This window comes from Octopus sinensis, linkage group LG23 (assembly GCF_006345805.1).
Source record: "Octopus sinensis linkage group LG23, ASM634580v1, whole genome shotgun sequence".
Taxonomy (NCBI): Eukaryota; Metazoa; Mollusca; class Cephalopoda; order Octopoda; family Octopodidae; genus Octopus; species Octopus sinensis.
The window spans coordinates 18,549,036-18,556,198 of record NC_043019.1 but is presented as its reverse complement, the minus strand read 5'-3'; the positions used below and the strand labels follow the sequence as shown (position 1 = coordinate 18,556,198).

General features: G+C 38.3%; 1 non-coding gene across 1 annotated transcript; it reads left to right on the top strand.

Moving 5' to 3' along the window:
• The first annotated feature begins 214 nt into the window (after positions 1-214).
• On the top strand, positions 215-286 carry Trnaa-agc. The gene has a single exon. It is a non-coding gene; the product is annotated as a tRNA-Ala (tRNA).
• Positions 287-7,163: the final 6,877 nt, after the last annotated feature.

The following is a 7,163-nucleotide window of genomic DNA, read 5'->3' as shown; positions in this document are numbered from 1 at the left end:
CTAGATCAGACTGGAGCCTGGTGCAGCCTTCTGGCTTCCCAGATCCCCGGTCGAACTGTCCAACCCATGCTAGCATGGAGAACGGACGTTAAACGATGATGATGTATGTGTGTGTCTCTTATATTTTTTAATTACTATAAATATTCCATTGAGGAGGGAGCTGGTTTCCAACAGATACAAGGCTCCATCTTTGGGATGTAGTTAACACGCATACAGGGATGTAGCTCAATGATAGAGCATTCGCTTAGCATGCAAAAGGCCCTGGGTTCGATCCCCGGCATCTCCAAACTGCTTTATATTATATATGTATGTATATATAAGTCCTTACAAATGTAGTTTAGAAACTTGCTGACTTACCTTTCAGTAAAAAAATTGTATATGCTAGTTCTTGGTACAGCATAAAGGATATGTTAGACAGATATTATGGCAGTAAGGAAGAATTGCATTTATGTGTGCATTTATGTGTGCATCTATGTGTGTATATGCCTGCTTATGCATGTAAGTACATGTGAAAATCTACGAGCGCGAGTAGTATGTGTTTTCTGTTAACATTTCGCCATCAGTAGTTTGCGTTCTATAAATTATCAGATGATGTATTTCAAACAGCGATTTACCATATGTACTTATAAATTTATGTCTATCTACCAACTGACATGTTTTAGAATTAGCTTAGTTGAGGCAGCAGCTGTAATGAGCCAGGGGAGTGGGAGAATTCACATACTTAGGGACTTGCAAGATACTTGTTGTTGCAGTTAAGTTATCAGCCGAATAAAAAGATTTCTCACCAATAGATATATCGTGTCACTGTCTAGCTCGAGACAATTCAGTACATTTACACATTAAATAACATTGTATTGGGTGTAGTGTTTCAGTTTTGAAACTTTGTACTCTGTCCACAGACCAAGCTGTTTCTTTACACAGTAACATGAAGCAAAGAATAGTATGTGGCACAGTGTAATAATCTCAACATGTTACAGTCACTCTACCATTCAATAATTTTCTCTACATCTGGTGATATTTTAGCAGCATAACTAACCTGAATCAAAAGACCATTTTCCCCAACCACCCAAAATATTATAACCACGACATCATTATATCCTTCTGAAAGAATGTAATTTGAAAGAGATTTTCCTACTCTTTCCACAGATAGAGTGATTATGTGCAAGGTCAATTTGAAACTCGTACACAGCAGGTGTGTGGTTGCATGGTTTTTCAGTCAAAATTGTCTCACCTTTCTTTAACCTATGTCTATGTCTCACAATGTCTTGTGAGGGACATGAGTCTGTTATTTCTAACATATCTAGTGATCCCGCAGAGGCTTCTTTGATGGTTTGTATATCAAGGATATCTTGCATATTTGCCTGTGTATGTATCTGCATATGTATATATAATATATATTCAATATAATATAACCATAATTTGAGAAACAAATCTAATGTACACTCAGAACCACACTCTCACACAAACATGTATTTTTGCCTCTCATATGGTGGATTATATATATATATATATATATATATATACACACACACATACAAGAGTTATGGAATGGAGTTTGTGAAATCTGGGCTATATATATTTCATAGCAAATGGAGCCTAAGAAGTGGTAAAATCCAAGTATGGTGTATACCATCAGCTACTGTTTAGGCCAAGGATATCTTGATTGGATTAAAGGCTACTGAAAAGTATCCGCCGGTATACACCTCACTTGGATTTTACCACTTCTGAGGTTCCAGTCGCTATGAAACATATGTAGCCCGAATTTCCCATACTCTATTCCTTAACTCTTGTGTTATTTATCGCACACTTGGCAAATGAGGTTGTGATGGTGAACACATAAATCAAACTTGGACAGGAGACTGACAAGAACATGTCTTCCTTGTTTCAGCTACAACAGAGAGAAAGAAACACAAATTAGGAGTAGAAAGAAAGATAGCTGATGGTCACGTATGAACCATGTGAACAAGGGAGGAGGAGTGAGGGAGAGAGAGGGACAAACACACACACACATGTATATATGTGTGTGTGTATGTATGTATGTATGTATGTATATATATATATACAATAGATTCATTGATGATCAAGGCTTATCAAAGTGAAAAATGCAACAAATTAACTTGACAGAAGCACCCAGAGAAGATAGTGAAGTAATCTGTTATCCAAGCATATAAAGTATTGATGAAGTAAAGTCAGTGTTAGGTACTTCGCAATTCCAAGAGTGGAACCTTGAATGTGGTGTAACAGATAAAACAAACGAATTGGTTTTCAAGCATTGCTACAATTGTTTCACTAGGAGTTTTTTTTTTTTGATGTATCATTTAGAGTACGCAACACAGTATATAACTTCCAAGCTCATCAAGCAGCCATGTAAACAAGTGAACAACGACTTGTTGGGTAATCCACAGAATTTTCAACAGCTGAAATTTCAAAACAGATCATTAATTCACCATCATTATATGGCAGAACTTTACTTGTTATAGATAATTTTATATCATACCTAACAATCCTCTCCTTTAGGCTCCGGACGAATTTTTTGAAGAGAAATGATGTTTTCTTTTTTTTCCTAAATTTGAACGAAGTGATGTGATCATGTAACAGTTGCATAAAAACCTAAGTGATAGTAAGTAGGTTCCCTGTTGTTAATGAGCATTTGTACACTAAGTTCTTTCTTAGTGGACATTTTAGGCGATTTGCTTTATAGCTATATAAACGGTTTAGCCTGTAATTAAGAGACTTATTAAAAAATTTCACATTCTATCTATATTAGGTGTTTAGCAAGTAGTCCCATCTACATTAAGATACGACACATCCGATATATATGCTTTCATAATTCATGCTTGTTACTTCGGTATTATTACGTGTAATCCTTTGTAGTTTTTTATCATTACTTTCCTTAACCTCATTATTACTAGTACTATGACCTTTAGTACCACTATCATTACTAAAATATTATCTTCCTTACTATTGCCACTGTGGTTAATATTATTATTGCCAATATTATTGTTATTGTTGCTACTACAATCCATATTACAGTTATTAAATGAGTTGGCCAAATTCACTTCAAGAAACTTCTTTGTGTTACGTACTGCTATAATTTCAGCCAAGCTTCTTTTAGCCAAGTAAATTTAGCATAAATGAATATGAATTGATCAATATGCTTATTGAATTAATCCCAGAATTATATAATACCAATGGATCCGAATGTACGTAAGCTGATTAAAAATGTATACTTCTCCACTTTTGTGGGTGGGACTAAAAGGATCGGGTACAGTTTAGATGGCAAAATAGCTTGAGGGACATACAATGCACTAAATTACCTTTTGCGATTTGGGAAGTGACCTTGAAGATGTAGTGCTTGGTAAACACCACCCAAACTGTAAGGATGATGTATGATATAAGAATGTGCTGGCTAACTACAACGAGGCAGTAACGGATGACCCGGTAGTTGCAGGTGAGAAAGAAATCATAGTACTTGGAGTATCTGAGAGTCAATCAGGGATGCGTATATGGGATGAGACAAATCGACGAAGGGAGTTGGGGTGTGGAAAAGATTCAGGTTTTGCACTGGCGACACCAGCGGCAAGAATGTGGGAAAGAGTAAGACAGCTACAAAGACTTACAAAAGATAAAAGTCACCAAGAACAATAAGAAATATGTTCCATGTGTTAGCTTCATTACATTATGTCTTAGTAACTTTATAGATTAACAACTGTTTTATTAGTAGCAATTCATCATTTTATGACACCAGTCAGCATCGAATATACAATATAAATATATTTAACAATGTATTCTTACCAGATGTTACCTGTTTTGGTGTAGTCTTCACTTTTTTCCCCTACTCAACTAACGTAAGTATAATGCTTGTAAGTGGTCACTTGATAGAAAGCAGAGCAAAATCTCCCTCAAACCACACCCTACTATCCTAAAAAAGAAAAGAGAAATAGGATAATGCAGTCTTAGATAAATATGCCTGAAAACAGAAAGGCTGGTGATGGCTGGAACGCCTTTGATCACAGGTCTGCTCTATCAAAACTGACATTGGGCTTAACGATAGCAAAATCTTCTACCTAAACTATTGATTAACGATATAGACATAAATCACTTGAAGGAACACAAACATGCCTATGTGGTTAAAAGTTTAAATTCACATCTAGGTGGTTCTGAGTTCGAACTAGCTGTATGGCAGCCTTAGCAGGTATCTTCTATAGTGCCTCACTTTGACCAGCCACATTGTGAGTTGAAAGTGTTTGGTCACTTCATATCAATGTAAAATGTATACCCGTTAGCCAGACAGAACCATGGTATATCTGGTGCAACACATTTGTGAATCGAACCTAATTGATGGTTTACTATCTGTGTGTCAAAAGTTTGCTGGACCAGATCTCAACTGAGGCTGTACAACACCAAGATTGATGAACATGAAGTTGTCCATAAACGCACTACAACTTCTGACACACGAAAGTTCCCTTTCCTCACTATCTACCTTTGTTACTACCATTGCAATGGTGTCTACTTCTGGAAGTTGTTTGGTCTCTCACCACCTACATTAACCCTCTCCAGACTCACTAAACTCTCTTATATGTGTCTTTCATAATGTGGTAGCCCATATTAAAATCTCTGAAATAACTGAATAATTACACGTTTTTCTTCTTGCCATCAACTTCAAATGTTTTAAGAAACAGTAACCATGTTGACCTCAAAGGCCATGAAAACAACCCCTTCCTTTAGAAAACAGATTCACAATATTTTGTAGCTGGTATTTGACAAATGTCTTTCCCACCGTTTTACAAAAAAATAAAGATTATTGTAATCAAATTGAACCCAATTTTGCGCAGTGGTGTCCATAAGTTTTTACAGTAGGTCCGCCGTGCATGTGCATCGTTTTAGATATTTTACATGAAGTAGTGTGCTCTTATGCTGAATTTGTACAGAAATTCTGAAAGAAAGAGAAGACTTATTATTTTGGAACTTGAAACTCATCAGCCATATTTCTGATTACACTGTTCTTCTCATATCCCAATTCTTGCAACTATTTCGAAAATGTGTTTAAACGAATGTGCTGTATTTGTTAAAATATTTCTTCAGCGACCCTGTAGTAACTACTTCACATTTTTTTTTGAGCCTCTGTGAACTCGCAACGCTCCAAAACTGGCGCTATCATCTAGGTTAAGATCCACTGCTCTAAACCATGCCAGTCTAAAAAGAAAAGTAAATAGCTCTATGAGTGAATTATTATTACTCCAACTCTGCAGATTACCCGTTTGTTCTTAACAAAGCGTTAAAGAAAGATATAGATAAGTAAACAGGCATAAATATATAATTGCAGCTAGTAAACAAGTGTTTGGTGGGATTTTCTATTGAATTTTCAACTGATGATAAATTACTAATGGCTATTATAACAGACATTACGAGTGCGCACACACACACACACCTTTGCTGATGTGTCACAGTTGATGACAAAATCCACCTTTTCTGCCGTAGCATCAGTGTAACGTATTCCTTAGACTGTACTCAAAAATATAACAAACAACTTTCTAATTAAACGGTAAGTCTGCAAAGTCCTTAGCCTTATTCTTAAATGTATAAATATCTATCTATATATCTACCTCTCTCCTTTTATCTCTTTCTCTCTCTCTCTCTCTCTCTCTCTCTCTCTCTCTCTCTCTCTCTCTCTCTCTCTCTCTCTCTCTCATTATTCATCTTTTTACTCTTTTCATTTGTTTCGCCATCTGACTGCGGTCATGCTGAAACACCACCTTAAAGAGTGTTAGTCGAAAAAATCGACCCCAGAACTTATTCTTTGTAAGCCTAGCACTAATTCTATCGGACTGTTTTGCTGAGCCACTAAGTTACAGGGACATAAACACACCAGCATCACTTGTCAAGCGATGGTAGAGGGACAAATACAAACATACAAACACAAATATATACATACATATATATGACAGACTTCTTTCAATTTCCGTCTACAAATCCCCTCATAGGTCTTCGGTAAGCTTCTTACCACACAGCCACGCTTATGCCTATATATATATATATATATATACCATCATCATCATCGTTTAACGTCCGCTTTCCATGCTAGCATGGGTCGGACGATTTTGACTGAGGGCTGGCGAACCAGATGTCTGCACCAGTCTCCAATCTTGATCTAGTAGAGTTTCTACAACTGGATGCCCTTCCTAACGCCAACCACTCCGAGAGTGTAGTGCGTGCTTTTTACGTGCCACCAGCACGAGGGCCAGTCAGGCAGTACTGGCAATGATCTCGCTTGAATCTTTTTACACGTGCCACTTGCACAGGTGCCAGTGAAGCGACGTTGGTAACGATCAGGCTCGAATGGTTCCCTTTTACGTGCCACGGGTACGGAAGCCAGTTGGCTGCTCTGGCAACGATCACGCTCAGCTGGTGCTCTTGGCACCCTACTAGCACAGGCGTAAGTGCCAGTAAGGCGACGCTGGTAACGATCACACTCGAATAGCCACTCTGTCAACGATCACACTCGTATGGTGTTCTTTGCACCCTGCTAGCACAAATGCCAGTCATCGAATTGATTTTGATTTTGATTTCACTTGCCTCAACAGGTCTTTGCCAGCAGAGTTTAGTGACCAAAGAAGGAAGGAAAAGGTACGCATAAGCGGGCTGGTTACGCTCCTGGCATAGGCCACGGGTTATGGTCTCATTTGGCTTGCCGGGTCTTCTCGAGCACAGCATATTTCCAAAAGTCTCAGTCGCTAGTCGTTTCCTTGGTGAGACCTAATGTTCGAAGGTCGTGCTTCACCACTTCCTCCCAGGTCTTCCACAGATTCCCTCAACCGCTAGGGTGTGGCACTTTTTCACACAACTATCTTCATACATTCTCGCAACATGACCATACCAGCGCAGTCGTGTCTCTTGCACACCACATCTAATGCTTCTTAGGTCCAACATTTCTCTCAAGGTACTTACAATCTGTCGAGTATGCACACTGACATTACACATCCATTGGATCATACGGGCTTCATTCCTTGTGAGCTTACGCATGTCCTCAGCAGTCACAGCCCATGTTTCACTGCCATGTAACATGGCTATTCGTACACATGCATCATACAGTCTACCTTTTACTCTGAGCGAGAGGCCCTTTGTCGCCAGCAGAGGTAAGAGCTCTCTGAACTTTGCCCAAG